This window comes from Miniopterus schreibersii (assembly GCF_964146895.1).
Source record: "Miniopterus schreibersii genome assembly, chromosome: 2".
Lineage (NCBI taxonomy): Eukaryota > Metazoa > Chordata > Mammalia > Chiroptera > Miniopteridae > Miniopterus > Miniopterus schreibersii.
In genome coordinates, this window is record NC_138102.1 from 135,504,225 (window position 1) to 135,531,422 (window position 27,198).

The 27,198-nt window shown below is 41.0% G+C and overlaps 1 protein-coding gene across 4 annotated transcripts in view; it reads right to left on the reverse strand.

Annotated features, from left to right (window-relative positions):
• SLC16A7 (solute carrier family 16 member 7) overlaps window positions 1-6,155 on the reverse strand; it is a 143,547-nt gene extending 137,392 nt beyond the window's left edge. The window contains exon 1 of one of the 4 annotated variants that reach the window (XM_081128014.1): window positions 5,837-6,012. The gene's annotated coding sequence lies outside the window, so the exon portion shown is untranslated. Of the gene's footprint in view, window positions 1-5,836 lie in introns of all 4 variants that reach the window. The other 3 variants (XM_081128015.1, XM_081128017.1, XM_081128018.1) reach the window with 3 other exon arrangements.
• Window positions 6,156-27,198: the final 21,043 nt, after the last annotated feature.

The following is a 27,198-nucleotide window of genomic DNA, read 5'->3' on the forward strand; positions in this document are numbered from 1 at the left end:
AGCCAACCAAGCTGCAAATGAGAGTCAGAGAAGTAAGAAGAGAACACAGAGGGCAGAGAAGCCAAAAGAGGAGTCTGAGAAGCAGCGGGTGCCCATATCGCCAAAGGCCGTTGACGGTTTAAAGCAAAGGAAGGCTTGGAGCCTAGGAAATCCATGATACCTGATAATTAAATGTTAATACTTACATATGCCTTACAAGAAAGAACGTATTGCTTCAAATCAAAGTATTTTCACATGAGATTTTTTTTAATCCTTTGAAGGAAAAGCAAAACAATTTCTTATTTGAAGATACTCTGCTCTCAGCGATACTTTCCTTAGCATTCTCAATTTTGATCCTGTTGGCCAGTAGCTAGTACTAGTCTTCCAAGGGGTACATTTAAAAGTAGGGGCAGTTTAGGTAATTACAATGACTGAGAGGAAGCTATCAGTATAAGGAGAACACAGGCCATTGGCACCAAATGTTCTCTAATGAAAGAGTCATGCATTTCCACACAATGAAGAGGTGTCTGCCAAAAATACCAAGTGTCATCTGTTGAGAACACTATCACATGATGCTGTTTATCACTAAATGCATCTTTGGCATATTTGAGAAAAATTGATAGGACTTCAGATTCTGGCATGTTGGAGAACCGATTTTAAAATAAGGTAAATATCATTAACATAGCTCATCCCTTAAAAGCGGTTCAAGCAAACATATGTCTTTTAGTTTTACTGTTTATTACTATCTAATCTAGTTATGAAAGAAATGAGGCTTTAAGTAAATTATTTAGTAGAGCAGCTTTTTAAAAATAAATTATAATTATTCCACATATTAGCTCTAATCAGAATCTGAGTAGGGGTATAGACGGTTAAGAATACATTTCATTGTGTTATTAGGTGAGGAAACAACCAATGTTTGAAATAAAATGCTTTCTAAAAAACACCACCATTTTATACAGATCTTTATCTAAACAACTGCATTCTCTTGCACTCACCACTCATACTAAATATTTTCAATTTAAAATTGCTGCTTTAATGACTAATATTACCAAGAATACATCACCAGTTTAGATCATTAAAACACATACATTTTTGTGGGACTACTCTAACTGCTCAAAACTTTTAACATCTTTACATCAGCGTTCTTGTAGCCGTCACTCAAATGCCCTGTAAGAGTTTTATGAACTCACTTAAGGTTTGGTGAATATTAATGAGAACATTTGCAAGGCAGTTTTGGTATTAAGAAAGGAAAATTATTTCCAAATATATATGCATCCTTTATTAAACTGATATTTATGAATAACACTGATATTTATGAGTATGTTTCTGAATATGTCTGGAGCACCCAAACACCCATTAGTCTAGCTCAAGGTGAACTAGTTTTATTATAGTCAAGTTCAATTTGTTTAAGTTGTGGTTAATTTTTTCCAGTGTTCTTGATTATTACAGTTTATACTTAAAAGCGCCTAACCTCTCTTGTTTACTAACTGCCAAATATGTGTGGTAAAGGTTATTTCTTCCTAGACAATGGTCCATATTAGATTATTCTCTCATATTATGATAGTAGGCGGCAAGTAGACTAGGTACCAGGGTTCACCATTTAAGGGGCCTATTGAGGAAATGACGCTTTCTCTATAAATTTCTCTAGAAGTTAAAAAAAAATAAGTTCTATTACTTAGTGTGTAGTTGCTTCCTAACACATTTCCTAATAGCTTTGATTCAAACAGTGTTGAAAAGCCTGTGACAAACCAAGATGACCTCTCAGACAATGACAGTCCATTTAGCAGTTTATTCTACAATCCAACACTGTAACCCCGGGGATCCAATGGGAAACTTGTGTTTCAAAAGTTTCCCAAAAATCTGTTTAAAAGAATAAGCCAGTGATCCCTGTAACAGTCTAACAGACATAAGGTCAAATATTTAATACCTAACACTAGCTACCATGTATTGAGTTATTTCTAAGTATTTTACAGACATTATCTTGTTTAATCTGTACAACCAACACACAAAATTGATTATGATCCTCTTTTTACACATGAAGAAACTCAAACTCAGATTTAGACAGGTTTCTGCACAGGAAGAACCCAAACTTTAGAGAGGTTTAGCAACTTGTCCTACCTAGTAAGCAGCAGAGCCAAGATCAAAACCCTGATAGGCCAAACTTCAGAGCCCTCTGCCCTGGCCTGCCCCAGAGACCTTGGGCCCACAGGGGCTCCCAGATGAAACACACATGGTCTCTATTCTCAAGGACCATATCACCTAGAAAAAGAGAGAACATCTACCTAAATAACTATGATTCCAGGTAAAATATATTAACTGGCCATAGAGTGTTCCAGATCAAGTTACAGGGCAGTTCAGATGAACACAGATTTCTTGAAAATAAAGGAACCTGGGGCAAATTTTCTGTGGGATGGATTGTAGGGAAAGAAGAGAGATAAAAGGCATAAAGAAACACAACTAGTATTACTGCATGCCATTCTCTTTGTCAGGTAAAGTAGAAGACACCTTACATGTGTTATCTTCTTTGTTCCGAAAAACCATACAAGTATTAGACCACATCACATAAAACCAAGTCAACCAGTGGCTTAACTGAAATTTGAACCCAGAAACGCTGAAGATAATCTTTCCTGTTTTGTTTGTTCCATGTTGAGTACATTTCGTTTTTATGTTTATAGGGGATAAGCGCCTTTTGCTAATTTGTCATCCCAAAGAAAGAATACTTTTCTAAGTCACACAAAGTGACCAGATGACTAATCACAGGACAAGGCAAAGGAATCCTCAAAAGAATCCAAACTATTCTGTCCCCAGGGCAGAACTTCTGTGGGATTCCTGACAGAGTTAGAGTAGGGGGCAGGAAAGCAGGCTCACTCTCGTTTTCTTTCCTCCTTCTGCCCTCCATTTTTGTTTTCTTCCCTCCTTCCTTCCTTCAGTTTTTCTATAATCAGTTCAGAACTCTTATGTGCCAGGCACTGCACTGGGAATGGAGAACATGACAAGATCCCTGCCCTCATTCAGCTTCACTCAAGGCAGAAGCTGGACTACTTACTGGTTAAAGACAGATGCCCAAGTGCTTGTCTCAGGCTCAGCCCCTTGGTAACTGCTATTTGAGCAAGTTACTTAATTCTCTGTGCCTAGATTCCTCTTCTGTAAATGTGGATATTGACAAAACAACCTCATTGGGTGGTTAAGGGTATAAAAGGAGTTAATAATATACAGAAAGTGGCAACACCATGCCTGGAACATGGTGAACATTATAGAGACGTTTTTATAATTACTGTACTCTTCTTGGCTTCTTAGAGTGAGAAGATTAGTCTGTCCAAAGCCTGGAAGATATTGCAGCTCCAGTCTCTACTCTCAAAAAGTAGAAATCAATTCATTGGCAAAGATAGTGTTCAGGGAAGGAGTGTCCACCCCCCAGAGCTCAAAGAAAATCCTCCCTATGTGTTTGCACAAGGTCACTCTCAATGGGCCAAAAAAAGGGACTGAATACACAAGTTTCTAAGGCAAGATACCCTTCTCAAATTTGCCTATTAGCAGATCTTACAAACATTTCCTAGACTGCTAAAGCCCTTCCAAGTTACTTGGAATGAATATGTGTCCCACTGAGAAGGAAATGGCTGAAAGCAAATAGGGCAGGAGGAAGATAAGTTGAATGACTACATATGAACTTTTTGAGAGCAGAATTCCAACCTCATTCATCTAAGTAAGCACAGTTTAGTGTCTGGAATGGTTTTAGGGGTTTTAAAACAGCTAGTCTCTATTTTAGGTGTTTTCCATATACTTTATTTCTCACAGTAGCACCTCATGGTAGGTACCACCAATCCCATTTTCTGGATAAGAAAACCTGAGGATGAGATTGTTAAATAATTACAACCTTACAAAATGCAGAACTGAGCCTGAAATCTGGGTCTAACTCTAAAGTTAGTTACTTTTTTTCCCTGTGAATGTATCAAACAAAATGTTCGGTGAAAGAATGGGACTAAAAACAAATGCAGGATACTTCCTTTTTTATTTCAGACCCATGATCCAAAAATATGACTCTGGATAAAGGATATTTCTTTAGGTCACTTGCTGTCCTTCCCTTTAGGAGGGCTCAAGGCCAAAAATATAAGCCTGATAACATAAAAGAGTAAATGCATGTCTGGAAATAAACTCAGCATTTACGGGAAGATGCTCTAACTGGACGTTGGGAAAGGAGTTGTTAAAATTTCAGATTACTTACCACTATTAAAACACTCCCTGGAGGAAAGAGGCAGTACCTAATTGCAAACTGTTGATTTGAATTTTGAAAAAAACAGCGTTGGACTTCACGAGTTAGTATACAAAACACGGAGTTGCTTAAAGTAAATGTTTCCCTTTCACCGAGATCACTCAATTGCCTGCTCCCGTAGATTGCTTCAAACGCAATGTCAGAAGCAGAAAGTGGAGCCGGGGCTGCTTGGCCAAGGTTAAGAACAGTCACCTTGCGCGGAGCTCACCTGCTCTCTGCAAGGCACCAGCACCCCGCTCAGATTTTGCAGCCCCGCTTCCCCAGATGCAAACGAGTCGGTGCGGTTCCAATGACACAGCACAGCGCGGCCTCGAGAGCTCTCAGCCTGTGCTGAGCCATAAAGCACAGGACGCCAGGAAAGGGCATCTAGGGCCCACTGCTTCCTCTTGCCCAGGCTTTTTCATAATCTCCCTCCTCATCGTTTCCTACTTCATCCCTCTGACGCGTCTCATCAGATCCAGGAAGCGAGGAGCTGAGCACTGGTTTTCCCACTTCCACCGGCGCGCTCTCACTCAGCCCCGCCGGCTCAGCCCCGCTTCTGCAAGCGTGTGGCAGACACTAGAGAAGCCGCCCCATTTCCTGTCGGACGGAGCGTGTGTGTGTGTGTGTGTGTCTGTGTGTGTGTGTGACTTTAACATCCCTGGCGCAGCCCGCAAGGGGCCCCGCTCGTGCCACCGGGACCGGGGCAAGCCCCCCGCGGAAGCGCGGGTGAGGGCGGATGGAGAGAGCAGCTGCGGGGCGGCGTCCCCCGGAGGCGGCCCTCGGCGACCGAGCCGCCGCCAACTTCCCGCGCCACCTGGCCCGGCGCCCCCAGCGTGGCGCAGGACGCCCGGGGGGGCGCAGCGCGAGCCTCGGGGGCAGACCCTCCGCAGGCCACGCTCCCGGTCGGCCGGGGGGCGCGCACCGCCTCCGCGCCCGCCTCCCCATCCGCCCCCACCCCGCCACGCTACCTGGGACCGAGAGACGGAAGGAGACCTCCCGCGCGTTTCGGCCCGTCCCCGCCGCCCCGAGCCCCGACCCTCTGCTCAAAGGGGAGACACTCCCTACACACACCCTGACCGCCGGCCCCACCCTCGTCCCCACGTAGCGCAGCAACCGCGCCACCCCCGAAGCTCCCGGGCCGGGGCGGGATGCTGGGGAGAAGGGCGAGATGCTGCGGACGCGCCGGGCGGAACCAGCGCCGGGAAACTAATGGGCCAAACAGAGGGGGAAGCGGCGCGCCCGAAGAGTCTGTGCAAAACCCCAACACCTGGGCGCCTCCCGGCCGAAAGCCCGCGGGGGGCGCGCGGCGCTCCCTCCCCGGGACCCCCTCGCGGACGCGCGCCCCGAGCCCGCGCCCGCAGCGCCCCCGCGCCGCCCTGCGCTCCCGGGACGAGGCGAGCGCTCCTCCGCGGGCGGCGTGGGGGTTCTGTCTGTCTGTCTTGTCTATATAAGGGCTCACAGGCAAACCGCGCTCGGGCGGTCTCACCGCGGGCCGTTTGCTCCGCGCGCGCGAGCGGTCTCCCGGGCCGCAGGGGCAGACGGGCGCTCGCCGTCCTCGGGGCGCCTCCCCCTCGCCGCCTCCCGCGCTCCGCGCGGGAACTTTACCTGCTCGGCACCGGGTGGGCGCCGCCGCTCTCGCTCGCTGCCGGCCGCAGGCGCCGCGCCTCGCCCGCCCGCGGCCCCGGTGAATGGAGTTACTTACTTATTTATGGCCTGACGCGCGCCCGCCGAGGCCAGGCGTGGAAGAGGCGGCGGCGCGGCGGGAGGCGCGGCTGCGGGGCGCCCTCGCGGGTGTCCCGGGCGCGAGCCGCGCAGGAGGGGGCGGGACGCGGCGGGAGAGGTGGAGAACCCGGACCAGCGCCATCGGCTTTGGCAGGAACCCGCCGGGCCGCGCGGGTGGGGACGGACCGCCGCCCTGTGACTCAAAGGGGACTGAGCATGCTCCAAGCGACTGTCAACGCTAGAGACTCTGTCTCCACGGCTCAGGTCACTCCACTTCAGGTTTTAGCTTCGACCGAGAGGAAGCCAAAAGTCTGAGGGAGAAAAAAAGTTGTTCCAGATGGGTCCCGGCACGCTTCACCCCAGTACCGGGGCGCGTGGCCCAGGAGCCAGGTGTGTGGTAGCTCAGGGTAGACACCCCGGGGAGTTGTGCCAACGATAGACAGAAAAGCCTGCAGAAGTAGGGGGGCCTGGCAGGGGGCAGGGCGACTGGAAGACCCTCGGTGTGAGCTTGGAGGGAAAAGGTCGGGTGGCTTTTCAATGGAGGCCTTTGGGGAGTGGGGGATGGCAGTGCTGGAGGTTAGGCTCAGCCAAATCCCTCTAAGGGGAAAATAAAACTTACACGGTGGGAGGGAGAGTATAGAAAATAGCACAAGAACTTGAAAACCTATAAGAAATTAAAGAAAGGCATTTGTAAATAAGTCCTTTCATTTTTAGTTTCTCAAATGACTATATTCTTCCAAGTAGGGATTTGGTTATTTGACAATGAACAGTGCTAGGGGTAATGGTCATTACAGTTACTGGTTTGTCTTCTTTTACCTTTTTTTTTTTTCTCTCTCCCTTTTCTAGAATATGTTTCATGGGGGAAATGGAAATGAACATTTAGCTTGGGTTCCTTTAATGTCTTGAAGGTTGAATTCTACTTAGAGAAGAAGAAACTGTCTAGATGAGTAAACGTAGGTGGATTTGAGGATCCATATTGCAATTTTTCTGTCAATTTAACTGACCCCCATTCCCATTCTTGCGTCTAAAAAGTGAAAAACATAAAATGTTACGTTAATCCTAGATAATAATTATATAACCTCCTAGAAGCTTTTCTTGTTTATTTTGGAACTTAAGGTCATTTATAGGCCAAGATAAATTAGCTAAAATAACTAGAGCTTTGAAGCCCAAAAGACAAAGAATCAAAATGGTAATAACAGTTAAAAAGAAAATTGCACTTATTGTGTGGAAGTTCAGACCAAGTCACCCCAACATGTGCCTCTGTGGCATAAAAATTGTTTTAAGCTAAAGGCAACTCTAGATACAGGCTCAAGAGAAACTTCTGCCCCTAACTTAACTGCCTAGAACATGAATTAGGGCCTTTCCGGTAAGTGATTATCAGAGATAGCCTCTTTTGACCTATCTTTAGGGCAGAGTAAATTTCTATTTAGTAAACCTCTGTTCTTATCAGCCTGCAATGACACTTTGAAGCCTCTGTTAACCTAAGAAACATTCAAACCTGTGAAGAATTATTGTGAATTTATTTGAGCCAAACTGTCGACACCGTGTCAGGAAGCAGAATCTCAATGGATTGAGATAATGCTCCGGAGAATGGCAGTTTTGCACCTTGTTTTATGCTTTACAATCAAAAGGTGAGACATAAGTGGGTTACCTGAAATCCATTGGTGATAGATGAGGGAGGTGGGGAGAAAGCAAAGGGGGGAAATCTCTGGCATTGGATAAAAAGTAAAATGATAGACGCTCACTTTTTTACTCAGGTGGGTGTAGGATAGTTGTCAACAGTTAACAAGATAACAATCAGGGGATTTGTGGTCTCCGGTGAGCAGTGCCTGTGCTTTGAAGAGTTTGAAAGGTCCGGAAAAAGGAAAATTACTTTGTTTTTGCGAAGGCATTTTAAGGTATATTATCGCAGATGCAAAAAGACAAAGGCAAAAAGACAAATGGACAGGCTTTGTTAAGGTGAAAACTAGCCTTTGTCAGGGAAAAATACTGCCTTAGGATGTGATGACCCACCATAGACTGTTTTTAGTTAAAAAGTTTTCATTTCAGACCATCTTTTGTGGTTACTTTAGGTCTCTGAGTTTGCAAACCCTCCAGGCAGGCCTTCCCTGAGCTAGTCAGGTTAGCTTCTGCCCCTTTTTTGTCCACACTAATCTGTCTCATGTCTATTTGATTATTACACCAGCCAGGAAAACCTTGAGGGTAGAGGAACATTTCTTCCTCCACCCAAGTGCTTATCAAGGAACTAAGGCAGAGAATTCTAGAAAGAAGTTTAGATTTTTTAAAGCTAAAATACATAAATTGACATTTGTATATTATAGGCATTTGATGATGATGGGATGTCTAGCGGTGACTGTACACATTTCATTTTTATTATAAAAGAATGTACATTTAAAAAAAACAAAAAACTTTAAGACTCCCATTTCAAGGTAATCTTCTTGAGTGTCTGCTAATGCATTTTTCCCGCCCATTCATCATCTTTATTTCAAAAAGGAGAAAGAAGAAAGACCATATATTTCCTGAATTTTAACCCCTTTCCTTCTCTTTGATTTTTCCTTTTTTGCCCTGTATTTTTTTTACAACTCCATGTCCTTGTCCTATTTAACTCATTTTCAAACTCCTAAACATCACTACCCATAGCATTATACCATAACTGTAGCAAGCTTTCTTCTTATATCTTGTTTTTCCAACAATTAAAACTCTGGAGCCAACTTGCTTACTGTGCCAGTGTTAGTATCTGGGACTTTGTTTCTAGATCACCTTGTTGCTGTGGCTAGGCGAGCTGTGTGTTTGGTTAGGTTAGAAAAGAATCTGAAAGGAGAATTAAATGACTGACATTAAGGCCGGTCAACTTATCCTATGACTTATAGCTTCAATATTGTTCAGATACTGAGAAAAATAGATATGATTTAGGGAAAAAGTAAATTATATGATCAGAACCTGAAATGCTTTTGATAATATTTCTGCCTTGATTTCTATCCATCAGGTTAAATAACAATGGGAGAAACAAAGAATAGCAATATACTTAATATTCTAGCAACTCATGTTGCACATTTCAGTAAACTAGGGAACACATACAAAACAAAAACTAATTAAGTCCAAACATCTTGCACTGCATTCCCACAGCCTCATAATCCAGGCCTTCTGGCCCTTCTTCATGCCCTAACCACGCCATATAGTCTCACATTTTTGTCTTTTTTCATTCCCTACCTTCTTTATATCAAACTTGCCTAAGTTGTTTTATGTCCCCCTTTAAGGCCCAGCAAATATTGAAAGGTTAAGGTCAGTGGTGCACGGGCAGGCTAAATAGCCATCTCAGACGGCGAATAAAGAAAAATTGAATTTATTTAAGGAAAGTTGGATAAGGGATGGGGTTATCCAAAGGGAAGGGCTACACTACTGTGAGTCAGAGGGTATTGGGTCCATGATGGCAGCAAAAATATACTTAGGACGGCGAAACAAGGAAGCAACTGGAGAGCCCAGGCTGGGCTGCTCTGGCTCACTGAGGAGTCAGAGAGAGAAGGGGGCCTTGGAGACAGGTTCAGGGGTAAGCCCAGGATGAGCTGTCACTGCCCATTGCTCCCCTGGTTGCAACTCTCCTCAGAGGGAAGAAAGGGGAAGGTGATGGTGCTGGTGTGCCCCCCTGGTGGGCCCCGACTTGGGCTGGGGATTGAACCTGCAACCCTGGTATGTGCATTGGACCGGAAATCGAACCCGAGACCCTTGGGTGCACAGGCCGACGCTCTAACTACCGAGCCACTCTGGCCAGGGCCCTAGGTTGTTTTTTATGCACTTTTGAATGGGATTGATTTTTAGTTTCCCTGTCTGATAGTTTATTATTGGTGTATAAAAATGCAACTAATTCCTGGATATTTATTTTGTATCCTGCTACTTTACTGAATTCATTTATCAGTTCTAGTATTTTTTGGTGGAATCTTTAGGGTTCTCTGTATACAGTATCATGTCATTTCAAAGGATAAAGTCCATTCTGTTTCTGCAAACAAGACCCTCCACTGCCAGGCCTTTGCCATCTTGATATCCCTGCAACATGGCAACAGTCTGCTCCGGAATCAGGGAAATGAAGATGGGTAAAGAATGGCTATAACTTAGATTTGGAGGCTATGGTATACTTAAGATGGCCACTCAGTTCTTCCAGGCTTTCTGGAAAACACCATTTTTTCTCAGTTTTTGCATTTCTTTATTCATTATAGCACATTTAAACTGAACTTCATTCAGCTGCCACTTAGTTTAGGTTATCAATATTCTTGTTGTTGTATGTGTGTTTTCTGGATGAGTTTAAGCTTTCCTCTGCCACAAGGCTGATGCTCTCACAGTGGCAAAAAAAACTTAGAAAATGTGTTTCCCAATCAGGGTATCACCTTCCACAATCTCTAGTGATTGGGGCACTCACTTCACTGAGAAAATTATTTAGGCCTTGACAGATAGCCTTGCAAAGTTCTTGGAATTATCACTGACCCTGTTACCTTCAATTATCAGACAAGGTCAAGAGAACTAATAGAACTAACTGGATTCAAGCAGAACAAGTTTAATTACATAGATCTGACTAAACTGATAAGAAGGGTTTCAATTTTCATGACTTTTTGATTGAAATATTGCTGGTTCTTTATTTTGTTGTTGTTTTCCAGCTATAAGAATTTATTTTCTGAGCTATCTATTTGGTAAATTTTACCTTTGTAAACAGAATTGAGACTTTTGTGTGTTTCTCCCTACTTGACCTCGTCAGACTTCAGAAACTCATTTTCATGGCAATATTGTTATCTGCATAACTTCAAGAAGAATCTGTTCTCCTTATTATAACAGGACACAATTAGAAACTAGTTATATTACCAAGGCTTTGATTGGAATATCAAACTTGAGAGAGCCATGCATAAACTCAGATGTAACCAGTGTCGATGGAAGAAATGTCCAAACATGCAGAAAATTTTTATGAGAGTTTGAGCCAAACTGATGACATATGCCTAAAAGAGCAGTGCTTTCTCTTGATACAGGATTTTGTTGTTGTTAAAGCAATAGGTCAGAGATTTGCCACAACAATGTCTGTGAAAGTGGCTGGTCATAAAGCTCCAGCACACGTTCACCTGAAGGGCACTCCTGACAAAGCCGGCTGATTTTTGCCATCTCATTCACCTTATAGTATTTCAGGGCAGCCAGCCTAAACTTCTTTCTCATGCTCATTCTCCTTGGGAGTGGTATAAGACTTCTTCCTTTTCTTAGCACCACCATGAAGTCTCAACACAAGTTGAAGAGTGGACTCCTTTTGAATATTATGGTCAGACAAAGTACATCCATCTTCCAGTTGCTTGCCAGCAAAGATCAGTTTTGCTGATCAGGAAGAATTCCTTTCTTATCCTTGATCTTGACCTTTACATTTTTTACTGTATCCAAGGGTTCAACCTCGAGGGTAATGGTCTTCCTCACAAGCGTTTTTACGAAACTATGCATCTTGGCAGAAGTCCTACCACAGATGGCGGATTGGAAAAACAGCTCATGATACAAGATTTAACATACTGGCAACTATCCCAGGAGATGGCGTGAACTCACTATGAGACAAGCTCCTAGAAAAATAGATAAAGCAATAGCCTATAATGAGTGTATTTGTTAGAGTTCTCCAGAAAAGCAATGGTGGGGAGGGAGGGGGAGAAAAATTGGGATTTATTATTTAAGGAACCTACTAACTTAAATGTTTATGACACCTAAAAAAACCTTCACAGAGACACCTAGACTGATGTTCAACCAAACAACTGTCTACTACAGCCTAGCCAGTTTGATACTTAAAATTAAGCATCACAGTGAGCAAAGTTGGAATGCCAGAGTATCTGTGGCAGATGGTAAAGAAAAGCATTAAAAAACTCAGGGAAGTAACTCCACTGTAATAACTGGTATGCAGGGATGTGTATATTATATACAACCAAAACACTTCCCAAATGATTATTTTCTACAGGGAGGCCCTTATAGCACAGAATTTAACAAAGCCAAGGGAATGTGCTGGTCAGAGGGGCACTCGCATCACTAGAATGTTCATTGGTCGCTCTCCTCTGTAGTTCAGGCAAAGATGTTACAGAACTAGGCTCACTGATAACAATGGGGCCGATCAGGCCTGAAACAACATAATTTAGAAACAGTGCTTAACCACCAGAAATCAGGATGTAGTGATTATTGCAGTGACTAATAAGCTTGGTGTGGCATCCTAGAGGGACTCATCCACAGAGTGTTATAAAGATGATTAACGGAACATGACATACCAAGTGACACAATAGATGGACAGCTGACAAGGACACTGCTCATCTTGAAGAAATCAAAGTCAGAATACTGGGAGGGGAGGCAGTCACATTGTAAAATTTTTTAAATATCACAAATCTTTGTCCTGGTTTTAGATCTGAGCCAGTTTTTAGAAAGCGAACATTTTGAGTTCCTAGGAGAAACAACTCTGCAACACCATGACATGATTCCTTTGTTTTTTCCCCAAAGGCACTTACAGCCATTTGGGAAAGGGGAAACCCCAGATATTATGAGGATTAAAGGACAGAGTGAGTGAGTGGATATTGACACCCAAAGACCCAAAGAGTGTATCATTACTCCTCTTCTTAGTGTTTGGGCACAGTGGGCTCCAGATAATAAATGGAGCACTGCCAAGGTCCAGCTTATAGTGAGTTCACTGTGTCAGTGGACCCATTCTGTGGTCCTTTTCCTTCTAGGATTAGAACACTGGATAGTTGAACTAACTCCCACATTGCATCCTTGGTCTTTAAAGTAAACGTTATTATAGTGGAGAATGACAAATGGAGGCCTCCTTAAAAAATTGATTGATTGGGTAAAAAAAATTATTTCTGTGCCAGTCAGAAAGATGATGAAAAACAGTTCACATTCACATGGAATGGGCAACAATATACATTTAGAGTTTCGCTCTATAGCTCTACTAACTCTCCTGCCTTCGCTCATAATATAGTAGGAAGAGATCTGACCATCTGGACATCCTGCAGAACATCATATTGATCCATTACATTGATAGCATTATATTTAGCAGGCTGAACAAGCAAGAGATGGCAAACACACTAAGTTCTTGGCAAAACACATCACTCCAAGTGGTGGGAGAGAAACACAGTAATGTTCAGAAGCCTTGCTCTTCTCTAAAATTTATGCGTCTAATGTTCCATGATGTGCCAGGATATCCTGTCCAAAGTAAAGATAAATTATTATACTTTGCACCTCCTACTATAAAAAGGGAAGTATGCCATTGGTTTGCCTCTTCTGGTTTTAGAGGCAGGATATTTTATACCTATAGATACTGGTCTGGGCCCACAAACTGAGGATTGAAAAACTGACATCTTTGAGTGGGACCTAGATGAAGAAAGATCCTTGCTTCTTGAGAAGCCCAATTCGACACTCTCTATTGTGTTGGTGGTGTTAGTGGTGGGGAAAAATAACGGAATCTGTGGTAATCCCCAGTGAGAGAATCCCTCTGAAGGTCCCTGGGGTTCTGGAGCAAGATCATGCCGGCTGCACATAAACACAGTGGTCATGAAATAGAAACGTAGACCTTGTGCTTCTATTCCCACAACACTGAGCTCTACAGTAGAGGCCCTTGTTCCTAAAAAGGACACACTTTTTCCATGGCCCACAGCAAGTTTCCTATTGAATGATAATCTCTCACTGCTGCCTGGCCACTTTGGGTTCCTTATGTCCAGGAACCAACAGGAAAGAAGAGAAATCACTTTCTTGGCAGGGCTACCACCTCACACTGGGAGCAAGAAAAAATACATGTGGAATTCAGGTAATTCACATCAGCATCTTGATAATCCCTCACCCAGTTGTTACGTAAAGAGGTACATCAAACCCAGGCTGAGAAGGGCTTGGTAACCAGAGACTTAGGCCCACTGGCGATGTGGGTCTGGTTCACACCACCAGGTAAGTCACTAATGTCAGCAGAGGGGTGACAGCTGAGAGTGAAGGAAACCTAGAATGTATAGTGGAGGAGGGAGAAGATCATAACTGAGTGTCAATGGTGGCTCTAAGCATGACTGCGTGGCAGGAGCTGTCATTTGTCTCACTAACCTCCCGATTCTAAGAGTCACCTCTGGAAGAGAGGCCCACCAGAATGTGGCTCCACCACATTTACTTCTTGAGCATATATGGAGAATTAGATGCCAATGATGCAAAGAGTGAACTATGATAGATATGAAGATGCACCACCCAGATACCCTTCAAAGAATGACTTGCTGGAGGGAGTGTCATCAGCACACAGCATCTAGTATCACCCCTTCCGAGTTGGCCCCCACTAGCGCAAACTGCTTCACCTGCACTTAGTTAACCGAGCAAGGCAGGGGTAGAAGACCTGGCCATTTACCGCACTACTGGACACTTTAGGAGACCTGGGGTTGATGTACCTGTTAACTGTCAAGACTGGTTAAGGGAGAATCAATAGAGGCCAAGGGGATCACCTGATTTCTCTCTCGAGCTCCATGCAGAATTGGCCAAGGGTCGACATCACGGCTGTGTTTTTCTCTCCGCCTAATCTTGCTTACTCCCTGCGCTCTAATTAACACCTTTCCCACTGAATGCAGTGTCATCGTTTGCTTCTGGAGAACCCCAACTGTGACATACCAGTTTAGAAATGCAAGCCAGGCACTGTCTCTCTCTGCCTTTAGGGTCCACATTTAAAATACAAAACTATGTAAAGGCCCACCCATAAAGAATACACAGTATTACTAAGCCAGCAATAAAATAAATCAGGTTAATATGCAAGTTCCCACCCCCTTCCTCCTTTTAAACTCCAGTTATCTCTTAAACCACGTGCTGTAATTTAAAGTTGTGGATTAAATCATTCATATAGGTGGTATTTTTAAACTTCTGTTAGCATGTTCATCTTTCTGAGTCATGTCTGTTTTTAATTTTTTTTTATTTGAGCTTAATGAGGTGTAATTTACCTCCAGGAAAATCCATCCTTTTTAAGTAAATAGTCTTATGAGTTTTGAAAATGCATACGGTCCTGTATCCCCCACCACAATCAAGTAGTCAGACCACTCCCTGGACCCTCAGCCCTTGACAGCCGGTGACCTGGCTCTTCTTTTTCTCTCTCCTGACATATTCTCCTTCACAGTCACGCCCGGTGTCTTAGGCCGATTCCAACTGAGTGACTTCAGGAGCCCCTCTGCCCTCGGGAAATGGCTCCCTTGCTTCTGGAACACCTCATGCTCACCCCCGGAGAGTCTGATGTGCTAATATTGCTTCCGCCTCACCTGGCTCTGGGACTTCACATTCGTCTTTTCCAATCAGTCAAGCTAGCTCTTCTCTCTCAGAGTTCAGTGCTTCAAGGTTCTCAGAGATTCCCCACGTGCACTGAGTAATCACACTGAGGCTCCAGGACTCATGAAATCAAATGAATTTATGTTTCAACTCTAGTAACTCAGAGTCTATCACTTACTTTCTCTCTATAAGCTCTAGGTCTAAATGGCTTACAGCTTCATTAAATTCTAAGTCTATTTAATGGGAAACACCTTTACTGCTAGAACTTGAACTAAAAAATTACAAAGGATAAAAAGTTTATTTTTAGATAACAGAAACTAATTTGAATTCAAGCCTTCACCAAGCGATATGCCTGGGTGAGTAGAATACTCTTCTAAATGATTTCCAGCTTCTAATCTTAATCCACCTTCAGCATTTCATTCATTTCGTTTGCCAGGATATCAGTATTATCTTCCTTCCTCTTAAAAGCTTCCAATAAAAGTGAAGGATTAGTAGAAAGTGAAGGCCAAAGAGAACCAGGTGTGGCATGTGTGGCATGTAAAATGGTATGCAGATTCATTTACAGTGATGCCCCTGTTTCCCACCCAATGTAATATAATAGCTTTGCTTTGGGGAGGCCCCCTCAAGAAAGAGATGCAAACATGTAAAATTTGCATTTCCATTGCAGCAACAATTTGTAGTTCGTATAATATTTTCCCATCCAGCCAGACACATATAATAGGAGAGTGTGATTTGGAGTTTATGGGAATCATATGTTCCTATACCTTTCCAAAATCTGAGAAAAGAAATACAAGCATGCAATATTATTTGCCTTTGTGGACAAAAAAAGGGGTTCTTTGAGAAATAACTTCACAGGGTGATCTGATCATAAATTCCTAACTGGGCAGGTCATGGTGAATAGTCACTCCCCAGCCACATAACTTCTTAAATAAAAGGCTTATCTTTGCCTTCAGCAGGCTTTGTTCATTGTTTCTGTGCATCAAGGTTAACACATCTTGGAAATGCCCCCTTTCAGAACCCTCCTCTAAAGCAGACCACCCTCAAGAGAGCATATCATCTGAACTGTTTGGTAATCGATTCCTGCCTTTCTTTCTCCAGCCTTCATGTAATCTTCCTTATGTTCCCTCCCTAATCTCAAAGGCATAAAAGAAATTGCAAAACTATAATTGTCCACAGCATTTGAGATCTTGCCCCCTGGCATATGTGCTCAGTTTTGGCTCAAATCAACTCATAAAAATTCTCCACAGGTTTGGATGCTTCCTACATTGATGCCTTATTGAGTCATAACATCCTTCATTAAGTGTTCTTACATAAGAACTTAAAGAGGGCAATCTATAAAGTCTTTAAATCAGGGTTGAATGAAAAGTAATTATCTGCTACTATTTCTTAGAAAACATCTGCTTTTCTTATTGCTATTTAGAATAATAAACAGCTCATAAACCCACTTATTCTCAGTCCCAATTGATCTTATTTGAATAATTATGCTTTGTATTTCTTATTTTCATTTCCTAAGTTACAAATATTGTTTGCCTTAATCTTGGGTATTGATTTATTATTAACTTTACAGATGGAAATATTGTAATGTTCTGGGGAAATTTTCAAACAAAGCTGCCCCTATATCTTATCTGGTATTATCTCATGAATGTCATTTTTATATTCATGAGAATAAACTACTGGGGTCTGGCCCATGTGGCTCAGTTGGTTGAGCATTGCCCATGCACCAAGAGGTCACAGTTTCATTTCCAAGTCATGGCACATGCCCAGGCTGGATCCCCAGTGGAGGGGTGCAGGAGGCTGGCCAATTGGTGTTTCTCTCTCACTGATATTTCTCTCTCTCTCTCTCCCTCCCTCCCTCTCCTGAAATCAATAAAAACATATGTTTAAAAAAGAATAAACTACTGGGCAATAATTGACAGCTGTTCCTTACATGTTAAAATTTGAATGGATAATTAGTCAATATACTTGGAAGTAGAAATGTTTTATTACAGTTATATTTTAAGATATTTTTACTGAGACTTTAAATAGGTGAGATCTCGTCTGTGCTTTTTACTAGCCAGATCCATAAGTAATCTCAAAAGGAGAATCAATAATTTAACAAGCATCTACTGAGGGTTTTTATGTGCAACAAAAATGGAAACAATAGATATTTCATGAGTACTGACTACATATCAAGAACTATGCTAAAAATTTTATATAAATTACCTATTTAATTTCCATGACAAACACAAGAGAAAGACTTTTTTACTCCATTTTGCAGATAAGGAGGCTGAAGCATATAAATCTTAGGGACTGTGTTCAAGTCACACATTAAGTCAGTAACATCCAGTCTACTCAAGTCTATCTGATTCTAGGGCTTGTGCTGTTATCAATATGTTATAGTGCTTGGCTCTTTTAGGTACAAAGATGAATGAGAAGCAGTCCTTGCCTCAGAGAACTTTACTACTTCATAATATTATAATAATATTTATATAGGTGATTATAACTCAAGGGGGAAAGAAATAATCCTCTTAGGAGTCCTGATCAAGCACTATAGCAATTCCAGCTAGAGTAGATGGAGCAACTTCTTGTGGTTGAAGGAATCAAGGATAGCTTTTCATAAGAAAGAAATGTAGCAGAGGATAGTAATTAACAGTATGAAATACTTGGAATCAAATCCAAGCTCTGCTACTCATTAGCTGCATAATCTTGGGTGGCTCTTAGGGGCTCAGTTTCTTCATCTATAAAATGTAGATAATAATCATTTTATAGAGCTATTGTGAAAATTGAAAGAGCCAAAAATTAAAGCAGGTGGAATCATGCCTGGCACATGCTCAGTACCATTCTTCTATTTGTTTAAAAATTTTTTTGAACAAGACCTTCTCCATGTTACCTTTGAACATGGAGAAAAATGAGGTAAGGATTAGTGTTTTTTGTGGACTTAGATTCTCCAAGTGACTATGGAAGTTATGATTAAAATTTTAAAATAAAGACTCTTTGACTCAGAGAGGTAATATTTGCACCCAAATTCATAGCACATGGGTCAAAACCAGTTCTAATTCATAGCATTTAGCAATTCCCAGAACTAACTCTGAAGTTCCCCTTATTTACCATGGCCTTTAACTGGGCCTGTTTTTTTCTTCATATTTGACCAGTCACTAGGTCCTGCCATTTGTACCTCCATAACTTTCCTGCATCCACTTTGTCTTCTCATTCCCAGCTGTCTTTGCCTTCTTAAGGATTACCATTCCCTACTCCCTTCAAATTATTTCCACAACCTTCTTACTCTCTCTTTTCTCCTTCCCTCCCCCTCTCTCCATCTCCCTCCGCATACCCCCAAACTTATTTGCATTTGAAAGAACAGATTTGAATCTGTTGCCATGCAGATCTTATATTCAAAAGCCTCACAATACCAACAGAATGCAATCCACATTAGAAACAAAAACAAAACAAGAACCCAAACATCTGTGTCTAATCCCTCACAGAATGACTCTGGCTCTCTGAGGCGAATCTTTCCACTCCGCACATTCTTGGCAGTTCGATATATATCTGTTGTGCTCTCTCTGCTGTCTAGTCAACCTCTCCTCTCGACTGTTTTTATAACATGATGTAATCGACTTTTCTAATAGTCTCAGAATTCTGGGGAAAAGACTAATTACATCCATAAAGACCTATTATGAAATGAACACAGTGACCACAGCCCCAACAGCCTAGATAAAAGACTAGAAACTTAAAAGGAGGTTTCTTAAGGAGAATTGTAAAAGTAAAGGACGTTTATGTTTGCCCCACCCTGACCTCTTAACGGAAAGCTATGAGAATTCTGAGGGCTTGATATGGGTTCTCAAATATTTGGAAATATATGTGAACTTGGAAACATAGACATCCATGTTATGTCCGAGAATCAGATCCCCTATGCGGCGGAAAGACAATCACTCCAGAGCTGATAATGTAACAGCAAAAGGGACTTTTATTCCAGCTAGCTGGGGTTCGGTCGTATCCAACGCAGTGGAATTCTGACTCGAACCCCGATCTAAATTTCCCACAAGCTTATATAGGGCTACAGTGAGCAAGCAATCGTCAGTTACAAAATTACATGAGTTATAAATTCTTTAGGAAGGGTGGGCTCAGGATCTTTCTCAACCACAGGCACCTGAGTAAGTTACATGGGTTATAAATTCTTTAGGAAGGGTGGGCTCAGGATCTTTCTCAACTACAGGTGCCTGAAGCTGGAGTACACCTGGTATTCGTCAAACCCACCGATTTAAGTTAATTCCTGGAACTGCCTCCACCCTCTGCAGTTTACTGAGTCACTCATGTATGCCTTTTGTCCTGCCTCGGGGCCTAGGGGCCTGCCTCTGTCTTGGTGGGTCCTCACAATCCATACCTGCTTCTTGCCTGCAGGAGTCTAAAGGCTGGAGTTGGTGAAGAAACTTGGGCAGTGGAAAGAGGGAGAGAGCTAACTTCAGAAGCGGGACATCTGCCATTTGGTAAACGAAAAATATGTAAGATCCCCCACAAGGCCCTCAGATGCCAGGGAGTATACCTGGGCTTGAGTTGTCAAAGGCATCCAACTTAAGAAGTTCTGTGATTTACCTCCGGGAGATGGAAGCTGGAGATAGGTAGCAAGAGGTCAGCCTGTGCATTTGCCCGCATCAGGGAATTGAGGAAGTTCACCTAGGGCTGGTTAAACACCACTGTCAAGTAAGGCTTTTGCCTGCTGGCCCTGGCAGCACAATCAGCAGAGAGAGGGGTAAGTGAAGGAAGACCAGGTCAATCACTTCTTCAGCAGAGCAGGTGCCCCAGGAAGACAGATAGGTCTAAACTGAGGGAAGAGAAGAAGCTTTAACTTGAATGAGATGGAAATTTAATGTAAGGTAGAATCAGACTTCTTAAGAGTGGTGTCAAAGTTGTATAATCTTCCTGAGATGTCATTAATAAGGTAAGAAGACCCGAAATGGCGTGTTTTATAAGAGAAATAAAAAATAGAAAACAATGTATTGTTTGTCCCATCAAGTTTTGCTCACTTAGCAAACCACTTGATTATAGAATCCTTACCAGTAGAATCTGAACTTGCTTAAAACTCTGCCATTTAAACACCCAGGGATCAAACGTGTAACCTGGGTATGTGCTCTGACTGGAATCGAACCCACCGGCTTTAGCTCCAACCCACTGAGGCACAGCAGCCAGGGTGCAATGCAGCTCTTTGAGTAGCTACTTGCACTACTCATCTCCGTGACCTTCATCACCTCATCTCCAATGTTCCTCAACTCTGTGCACTCTGCCTATCCAACCTCCCCTTAGCTGAAGCAACTCTTGATGCCCTTCATTTTCTAAACCCAATGGATGTAATTCAGTTCTTTCATTTGATATCTCATTAATATGTAATACTTGAAAACTCTATTCTTGAAACTCTGTCTTTCATTGGCTTCCATTTCACTGCACTATCCTGTTTTCCCTCCAACCTTTTGCCCAGGCATTTTCAATCTTTAAAATTTTTATCTATTGATTTGAAAGAGAGAGAGAAACATCGATCTGTTGTTCCACTTACTTATGCATTCATTGTTTGCTTCTTGTGTGTGCCCTGACCAGGGATCAAACCCGCAACCTTGGCGTATGGGGGCGATGCTCTAACCAACTGAGCTACCCGGCCAGGGCAGCGTTTTCAATGTTATAAGATCATCTTCTTCTACAAACTATTAGATGTTAGAGTTTCTTATGCTTCATGCTAGGCCATGTTTTCATATTACTTTACATGCTCTTCTTCAATAATCTTATCAATGTCTGCAACCTTAGTTATTGTCTATATGCAATGATTTTCCAATTTATTTAAGTCTATATAGTTAACAACTGCCTTGATTTTTCCACTGAATTACCTCAAATGCACTTCCAGCTTCACATGTTCAGAACTAGTCCTCCACTTTTAGCCTCTAATCGGTGTCTCTTCCAATGGTCTACATCTCTTTCAATGGTAGCACTGTTCATTCTGTTCTATAAGCCACAAATATTTGTCTTCCCCCACATCTGCCTCTCTGGTCAACCTTCACTCACATCCACTCTTTTTTTTTTTTTTTTTAATACTCACCCAAGAAGATTTTTTTCCCATTGCTTTTCAGAGAGAATGGAATGGGGAGAGAGAGACACATCAATTGGTCGCCTCCCATGTGCACCCGACCAGGACTAGGGATTGAGCCTGCAACCCAGGTACGTGCCTTTGGCCGGAATCGAACCCAAACCCTTTCAGTCCACAGGCCGACGCTCTAAGCACTGGTCCAAACAGGCTAAGGGCATATCCACTCTTTATAAGCACACTTTTCTCTATCTCCAGTGAAATTTGCCCTACTTTGTACTTTTTCTGCACAGTTTCACTTGAGCCCCCTGGCTGATCTCCACACTTCTATACTTGCCCTCCTCTAATCTAATCTCCATAAGGAAGCAAAGGTTTAAAAACACACACAACTATAATCAGATTATTTACTACCTTGCACAAATCCCTTCATGACTTCCATTTCACTTATTATAATAATAATAATTACAATAATAATAATAACTATTAATATGTCTTTTTGCAGAAATTGCTAGTTTCCTACACAGCATTTATTTTCTCCATTTCCCTTAAGGACAGAACCCCAATTTTATTTGCTGAGGTGGAAATATGTATGCTCAGCTAAAAACTAGAATTTCTAACCTTCCTCTCGACTAAGTGATGCTGTGTGACTAAATTCCTGCTAATGAAATGCTAATGGAAGTTTTCAGCCTGAGTTTCTGTTCAAGGCTCCTGAAGACAGTATAGACCTTCTTTGTTCTTTCCTCATTCTTCCTTTATCTTCCCTGGAGTGTACAAAGGACTCCTGGGGCTTCAAAAGTCATCTCAAACCATGAAATGACATGAGGATAAACCATAACCTAGAAATGTTGAGACACAAAGATAGTAGATATCTGTGTCCAATCAGGCCAGGACTTCCTACCTGCGTATACGTGTGTGTTTTTGTGTGTTTTTTTTAAATGAGAGAAAATTAATCCTGTATCTTTTTGTAAAACTCTTCATTGTTTCTGACATGGGATAATAGCAGCCAAGTGCTATTACTAATTGATGCCATGATCCTACCCTACCTATTTACAGAAGTAGAATAACATGTCACCAACCTAAGGCATTTGTGAGATAGGAAAGAACAACATTAATTACTAATCACTATTAATTATTATTTATCTTAAACCGGGAGTATTCTATGAACTTGGATATATGGTCAGACTATTTATAAAAAGCCCTGTGTGAGCTACCCAGCTTTACTTCTTGCCATACCTCCCTCATGCTCAGTCATTGATTACATGTCATTGATTACTTTCCATTTCTTGGACCATTCAAGTTCTTGTGTATCTCTCCTCCAGTTTGCTTCCCTTATCCCCCAGGCAACTCATCATTCAGATCTCAGCTCAAATATCGTTTCCTTGGGGATCCAGACTAGGTTATTTCTCCCTGTTCTATACCATGTATTATTCTACATAGTGTTTGTAGCCACGATCATATTAAATTGCACATTGTATGTTAATTTGATTTAAATCTGCCTTCTCCCTAAATGTCAGATTCATGAAGATACTGATGGTGTCTGTGTGTGTTTTTTTAATCCTCAGTAACTAACACAGGAACTGATAGACTCAGAATAATACTTAATATATCTTGTGATGTTTAAAGAATGGTATATGGCATCTTTCTGTTTTCTATAACTTAGTATAGTCACTCATATTTTTCCAATGTTATTCAAATAGCTTGTTTTATTATGTAAATCCATGTTTCCATCTCTTCTTCATTCTCTGTTCTCCTTGGTAGTAAGAAATGCAGGTAAAAAGATTCGAGAATGCCTCATCACTGGTTGCTGGTAAACAGGATAAATACTAGATGCTTGGAGTGGTTGATTTATATTTCAGATATAAATAAAACCTAATAAAGATTTAAGCAAGAAATTTGAAAATAACTCTGTAGCATATTGCCAATAAAATTGATGTTGAATTTGCTAAGAAGTTCAGATAAATGCATAAAACCAAATATAGTTTTATTTTTAAAATATATAATTATGATTGGTTTTTGGCAACCAATTTCTTTCTATGTGGAATTTATAACAGTTCACTAACTGTTATAAACACTCTGTGTTTATTTTGCTCTGTATTTTCCAGGAGACTTAGATATCTTAATCAAATACTCAAATTCCATTTCCATCGTACAAGGGTTTTTCACACTTTGCTATAAATTCCTCTATTTTAACATTAGTTCTATATATTTTACCTTTATTTCTACTCATGCCTCTGTCTGTCTCCTTGACCAGTCACTGATGTTAATTTCTTTCTTTCCACTTGTGCTGCTTGTTTTCATATTCTCTTGGGGTTTTTTTCTCTACTAATGTACTGGTCCATCTTCAATGATTTCTTACACAGCAGGAAGAGGCACCTACCTAATGAAAGAGTTGGAGTGAATATATCAGTGGTATTTCTGTCCATTTCATCTTTAAAATAGGAATTCCTAATATTTTGGTATCATGAATCACTTGTTGATCTGTAGAATATTGATAATACATAGGATTATCAAGGGAAATGTATTATTTTGGAATATGTTTACCAAAATATTTTAAATTATCATGCAGTAATATATGCATGTGTTTATCAAGATATAACATGGATCTAATAATTTCCATATTCCATAGTAGTTATGGATTTAAGGATATTTTAAAATATCTGCAATAATTCTAGTATGAATATAGCTATGATTTTATTAGTGTCAAAGTTATAGGTACTACTGTGGTTTCTGGTTTAAAGACAACGCTTACTTTAGTCAGAGGTTAATAAAAATTAAGTCTATAATTTTGATCCATGTTTGTTGACCCATGAATTCTATCCATGGATCCCACAGGGATGTAAGGACCCTAAGCTAATAATTACTGCTTTAAAACATGCTCAATTTTTAGCAAGCAGCCATGTAAAAAAAAATGCATTAATTTCATAAATATTTATTGTATTTAATATGGGTCATTGTAAGGATTGAAGCCAATAACCAGTTCTTAAAGAATTTGCATTCTGATGGAAATAGGCATGTAAAAAGTATAAAACTAGGTTGCTATATGCTGTATCAAAAATTCTCTAAGTGTCAAATGGAAGAATTATGGTGCAGTTCAGAATATTAAGCAGGCAACTATATCATATATTCAGGCTTGCTCTTTAAGAAGGGAACTTCGACAGCATTATAGAGAGCAATATTATTTGGAGACTGGTGATGATGATGATCTGTGTGCGTGTGTAGAGGAGAGGAGGTTGAAAATGTAAGATGATTCAAGAGTTCTGCTTGGATTATTACAAATTTAGTTATACTGTTTGCCAAAATCAAGAATGTTAAGCATTCTAATTTAACCAAAAAAAGTTATGCATTCCTTTTTGCAAATAGAAAATTGAGGCAACTGGGTAGAAATGTCCGGTAGGCAACTGGAACAACAGAAAGAAATAATACTGTGTTTGTGATATGTAGGTGACTTCAGTCACTAGAAAGGATAGGGAAAGCAGATAAAGCAAAGAACAGGAGGCTTAAGATGTACGTTTAAAGGGTAGCAGAGGAGCAGGGACCCCTTAAATAAGGAATCCTCATGGAGGTAGGAGAACATAGAGATTGAAGCTCTGAAAAATAAAGAAAATTTTACTTTGGGCTCGTTAAAAAAAATTCAACTTAAATTTTAAAGATCTTATTGGCTTTAATCAATGATTCATGAATCAAGTAGCATTCAATCCAGGGGACAGAAAGAAGCGCTGAGGAGCTGTACAAAACAGACTTCTGTAGATCGATGGGGGTGGGAATAAGAAAGTCATCGTGGGCTCAAAAGCAATATGGTTTTTGCAATGTTACTTCCTCTAGGGGAGAGCAGGGGCCTATCAGGCGCATTAACTAACTTGTGCTGAGCAGGTGATTCCTGACTAACTGTTTTTTCCCATTTTTGAGAGAGTTGAAACTATAATTTTCAGGTTGGTGACATTGGGCCTAGCACAAGTGACTCCATTTTGGGCCTGTTGTCTTGTTTTTAACAGCCCTTTATATTCTCTCTATTACATAATTTTTTCTTTCACCTTTATCCATTAGTTACACTTTTTATTGTAAAAGAAGACTTAACATTATGTATATTTACAATAATTTCTAATTCTTGAATAGACAGACATTTCACACACACTTTGTATTAATTTTAGACATTTCTGGATGAAGATTTTCCCTCCAGGCACTACTTAATTACAAAATCAAAATTCTTTATTACTTCTCATTTACATTTACCGTTAAAAATAATATTAATGCCATAAACCCTTTTCTCCAGTTGTAGCTTCTTTGTATTTTTTCCTCTCGTTCTTCCCTCCAATTATCCTTTTGCACTGTGAAAGGCAAGTTGATTTGCTTGAGTCCACTCAAAAATGAGGGTTCCGCAGGGTTTTCTTGCCACATGCTTCTTATTACAGGAAGTTAATATTAACATGAACCAGATGACTGGGATTTGAAAAACAAAAACAACGAAAACGTCTTTTAAATTTTTCCTATGATGTCTTAAGGGTATTTTAAATGTTCTTTTCAAATAGGTTTAATCTAAGTATTTAAATCTAAGTACTTTCGAAATACATGTCATATAACTTCTTGATTTCCCTATTTTCTTTTAAAAATATTTTTATTTATTTTTAGAGAGAGAGAAACATTGGTGTGAGAGTGAAACACCTATCGGCTGCCTCCTGCACACCTCCCACCGGGGATTAAGTCCAAAACTCAGGCATGTGCCCTGACCGGGAATCGAACCGGCCGCCCCTCAGTGCCAGGGATGACACCCCACCAACTGAGCCACACCGGCTGGGGTGATTTCCCTATTTTCTTAATCTTCATATCATTTCAGTTTTTTGTCTATTGTATTTCCAGAGTTTAGCTATTTCCATTAAAATTTTTATCTTTTTAAAATGTGATAAAGTGACATACCAAAAAACACATATAACACAAATGTATACAGCTTCAAATTATTTAAAAAATGAACAACAATTAAGCTACCCAGGTCAAATATGGTGGCTAAATGGATAAGAAAACAAGACCCTTACATATCCTGTTGAAAAGAGACTCGCTTTAGATCGAACGGCACACACAGGCTGAACGTAAAAGGATGGAAAAATATATTTCATGAAAACGAAAATGAAAAGAAAGAAAAAAGCTGGGTAGCAATACTTATACTAGACAAACCTGACTTAAAACAAAGGCAATAACAAGAAACACTGAAGGACCCAACAATTTCACTTCTGGGTATTTATCTCAAGATACTCAGAACACTAAATCGAAAAGACACATACATCCCTATGTTCATTGCAGCATTATTTACAAATAGCCAAGATATGGAAGCAGCCTAAGTGGCCATCAGTAGATGAATGGATACAGAAGTGGTGCATGTATACAATGTAATATGACTCAGCCATAAAAAGAATGAAACCTTGCCAAGTGCAGCAACATGGATGGACGGACCTAGAGGGCATTGTGCTGATGGAAATAAATCAGAGAGGAAGACAAATGCCAAGTGATTTCACTTATATGTGGAATCTAAAAAACAAAATAAATGAACAAGCTCAAAAGTAACAGACCCACAGATACAGAGAACATTCTGATGGTTGCCAAATGGCAGGAGGTTGAGGGAATGGGTGAAAAAGGTGACGGGATTAAGAAGTACAAACTGGTAGTTACAAAATAGTCACGGGGATGTAAATGCAGCACAGGGAAGGCTGTCAATAGTGTTGTCATAACTACGTGTGATGTCAGATGGGTACTAGATTTAGCAGGGTGGTTACTCTGTAGGTTATATGAATGTCTAACACTGGGTTGTACACTGAAACTAATATAATATTGTATGGAAACTGTAATTGAAAAATGAAAATTATTAAAATGAAATATTTTTTTATTAACTCCCCAAGTCAATGGAATATTTAGTTTCCCAGAAGTTTCCCACTTGTTGCTTCCCATTCTT